This window comes from Tachyglossus aculeatus, unplaced genomic scaffold, assembly GCF_015852505.1.
Source record: "Tachyglossus aculeatus isolate mTacAcu1 unplaced genomic scaffold, mTacAcu1.pri scaffold_108_arrow_ctg1, whole genome shotgun sequence".
NCBI lineage: Eukaryota > Metazoa > Chordata > Mammalia > Monotremata > Tachyglossidae > Tachyglossus > Tachyglossus aculeatus.
Genome location: NW_024044845.1, coordinates 876826 through 881224, shown reverse-complemented (window position 1 = coordinate 881224; position 4399 = coordinate 876826). Strand labels below are relative to the sequence as shown.

At 45.0% G+C, this 4399-nt stretch overlaps 1 pseudogene; it reads right to left on the bottom strand.

Moving 5' to 3' along the window:
- Window positions 1-2015: 2015 nt before the first annotated feature.
- Window positions 2016-2910, bottom strand: LOC119922530 (annotated as a pseudogene).
- Window positions 2911-4399: the final 1489 nt, after the last annotated feature.

The following is a 4399-nucleotide window of genomic DNA, read 5'->3' as shown; positions in this document are numbered from 1 at the left end:
TGCTGTTGCTGCTACTGCTGCTACTGGGGGCCACTGGGGATAGTGGAATTCCTGCTGCTAACAAACACAAGGTGGGCTATGGTGGCAGGAGTCAGAGCAGCCCAGGAGCACAGCAAATAGTGGAAAGGCCCTGGTGATGGCAATCCCGACGTTGCCACCCAGTGATCTGACCCAGGGAGCTTTAGCCCAGCTGTGGGAGATGGGCTGCAGAATCAAAGTTCAAACCCTCCCTCTGCCCCATCCGCTTATGCAGTGGAAGTCATCGTCAGCAGGGAATGTGTCTAGTGACTCTGTCATATTGTACTTTCCCAAGAGTTTACCACAGTGCTCGCAGTAAGCCATCAATAAAAACAATTGTTTGATTGAAGGTTATCTGGAGCAATAGGTGGGGTAAAGAGAGGGGCAGGGAGGCTGTAGGTATTAGGGCCCTTCTAAGGCTACTTTCTCCTCTGCACACAAGCCAAGGGCCCCGTTGGTCCCCTCACCTTGCTCTACTCTGCTCCCACCCCAAACTTACCAGGCAAGAAACTGCAGAAATGGAAATTGTTTCTGCCATCTCGGGACACAGATGCTACAACAGGACAAACATCATTGTGTTTGTCTTCACTCATAAGGGCAATTTACATGGTTTTGAGAAACGATGGAAATACCAACAAACCACTTCAAGGGCTTCAGCAATTCAGGAGATAGGTGGAGTGGGGGGAAGGATTTGTAGTGGAAGGGAGAGCAACAAACTGGATGGTGGGAGAGGAGGCCAGAGAGAGTCAGGGGTAGAAGAGGCAGAGAATCAGTGAAAGACTGAACCAATAAAATTTCTCATTCTGCCGGCTTCCCTAACCTAACCCCACCTCCCAGCTTCTAAGTGTCTCCCTGGCTCTTCTGCCCTAACTTGTGCTGTGTGCTCTGGACACAGTAAGCACTCAGTCAATACCACTAATTGATTAACTGATTGAATGACCTCAGTGGGATGGCAGGATGGTTATTCATAAAGCAATAATTCCTAACTCAGGCCCTATCAATTATATTTACTGAGCACTTACTGAGTGCCCAACACTGTTCTAAGTACTTGGGAGACTACAATATAACAGAGTCGGTAGTCACATACCTTGCCCACAACAAGCTTGTTTTCACTCACCAGAGATACAAACTCTGCCATTTCACAAGAAAACATTGAATTCAGTTTCATATAGTCTTGAAATTGGTCCTCACAGTCAACATTAAGTCCAAATTTTTCTTACTGTCACCAAAATGCCTACAGCGAAAAGTCCTCGTAGATCCTAGAAACATAATCTACCAATTACATCCAAACTCATCTCTAAACTGTAAACTTGTTGTGGGCAGTTAACATGTCTACCAACTCTGTTGTATTGTACTCTCCCAAGCACTTTGTAATAATAATAATGATGGTGACAGTATTTGTTAAGTGCTTACTATGTGCCAAGTACTGTTTTAAGGACTGTGGTAGATACAATCTAATCAGGTTGAGTTGAGCACAGGCCCTGTCCCATATGGGACTCACAATCTCGAGCCCCATTTTACTTATGAGAAGCAGCATGACTCAGTTGAAAGAGCGCGGCTTGGGAGTCAGAGGTCATGGGTTCAAATCACAGCTCCAAGACTAGTTATCTGTGTGACCTTGGGCAAGCCACTTAACGTCTCTGTGCCTCAGTTACCTCATTTATAAAATGGGCATTAAGACTGTGAGCCCCACGTGGGACAACCCGATCTCCTTGTATTCCCCCCAGTGCTTAGAACAGTGCTTCGCACATAGCGCTTAACAAATAACATTATTATTATTATTATATGAGGCAACTGAGGCACAGAGAAGTGAAGTGATTTGCCCCAGGTCAAATAGAAGACAAGTGGTGAGGCCAGGATCAGAACCCAGGTGTTTCTGACTCCACTAGGCCACTCTGCTACAGTGCTCTGCTCACAGTAAGCACTTGGCAAATAGCACTGATGATGTGGAAACCCCACGCTGATCACAGTGTTAATTTTCCTCCCGAGGACTGCCTTCACCTCCACAATTCCCTCATAGAGCTTTTCACCTCAACGTCATTCCTCAGGGTGTAGATGAGGGGATTCAGCATCAGAGGTATAATGGTGTTAAATAAAGTGACTATCTTATCCACTGCTAGGATGTGAGAGGGACGAATGTACATGAAGAGACAGGGGCCAAAGAATAGGAAGTCTACGGCATGTGAGCCCCACAGGTCAATTGCACTTTCCGCCTCGCCTCAGGTGACTGGGTTCTCAGGGTGAACAAGATGATGGTGTAGGAGATCACCAAGATGAAGAAGGCCACCAGAGAGATCATACCACTGTTCGCCACCACCATCAAGCCCACCACAGAGGTGTCAGCGCAGGCAGGTTTCAGCAAGGGATGCACATTGCAAAAGTAGTGATCTAGCACGTTGGGGTGGCAGAAAGGAAGCTGGATGGTGAGGGGTGTCTGAACGATGGAGTGTATAAACGCTCCACCCCAGAGGGAGGTCACCATGGCTTGATACACCCCCGGCTCATGATGGTCAGGTAGCACAAAGGTCTACAGATGGCCACGCAGCAGTTGTAGGCTATCATTGTGAGGAGGAAGATGTCCGTGCAGCCAAAGAAGTGCATGGTGAACAGCTGAGTCATACAACTGCTGAAGGATATGGTTTTTCTCTTGTCAAATAAGTCGGCCATTATCTTTGGGGTGATGATAGAATAGCAGATGTTGAGAAAGAATAGGTAGCTGAGGAAGAAGTACATGGGGGAGGCGAGGCGGGGGCTCACATTGATGGTTATCATTATGGAGAGATTCCCCAACAATGATACCGTGTAGAAGAGGGCAAACACAATTATCTGTAACACCTGATTCTGCAAAATTCCCAAGAAAATAAATTCCATCACATTGTTTCTCTTCTCCATATGTTCACTTTATTTGGGTTGAGCAGAGGGGAAATGCATCTGCAACAAAACCCAATAAGAAATAACTATGAAGGGAGCAAATTCAGTCAAAATGCATTTTTTTTCCAAAAACATTCTCTCTGGGAATTCCTCTGATACGAAGAGTTCCCCATGGTCTCTGGAATGTTTTCTCTAATTCTATGCCCTATGATCCATCCTCTTGGAGCTCCAGCATGGGGGCTGGACAAAAGGAGGATATGAACAACAATTAATCAATGGTACTTGCTGATGACATACTGTTTGCAGAGCACTGTTCTAAATGCTCAGGTGGGAACAATACAAGTGAATACAATACAAGTGATTTGGTAGACATGATTGCTGCCCACATAATTGCTGCACCATGACCTAGTAGATAGAGCAGGGGCCTGGGAATAAATCAATCAATCAATGATGTTTATTGATCTCTTACTGTGGAACACTGTACTAAGTGCTTGGGAGGGTATAATATGAGTTGGTAGACACATTCCCTGCCCACGGTGAGCTTTTCAGTCTAGAGAGAGCTTACAGTCTAAACAGATCTTACAGAAGGACCTGGGTTCTAATCCCCATTCTACCACTTGTCTGTTATGTGACTTTGGCAAGTCAATTTCTATCTCTATGTCTCAGTTACACCTACTGTAAAATGGGGATTAAGACTGTGAGCCCCTTGTGGGAAATGCAGTGTGTCCAATATGATTAGTTTGTATCTACCCCAGTGCTTAGTACAGTGCTGAGACTCTTTGTTCCCAGCCCCAGCTCAACCAAAGTTTTTTGCCCCGTGCTGGGTGAGAAGGTTATGATATTAAGCGCTTAGTACAGTGCTAAGCGCTTAGTACATCGTTCTGCACACAGTAAGTGCTCAATAAATACGATTGAATGAAAGAACGATTAGGAACTACCACCTTGGATCCTCTTCCTGGTTACGGTGTCTCCTCGTGGTCGACAAGCACTTAGCAAATACCATTAAAACATTTTTTTTAAAGGAGCTTATACCCTGTAGGGGGAATAGATAATAAAATAGATTACAGACAGTAGAAATTAGGGTATTTACCTCAATCAATCATATTTATTGAGCACTTACTGTGCACAGAACACTGACTAAGTACTTGGGAGAGTACAATATAACAATATAGCAGATACATTCCCTGCCCACAGTGAGCTTACAGTTTGTTGACTAGGCAAACCCACGCCATTCTCCTCCCCAAAGTGTATTCCAAGCCTTAACGGGTCTTCCACAAGTTCTGTTTGTTACAAGGAACGTGTCTATCAACTCTATCATACTGTACCCCTCCAAGGGTTTAATACAACGCTCTGTGCACGGTTTACATACAATAAATATCATTTATTGATTGTCTTATCTTGTCTTATGCTGTCGAGTCATTTCTGACCCAAAGAGGTGTCATGGACACATCTCTCCCAGAATGCCCCACCTCCAGCTTCAATCGTTCTGGAAGTGTATCCAAAGAGTTTT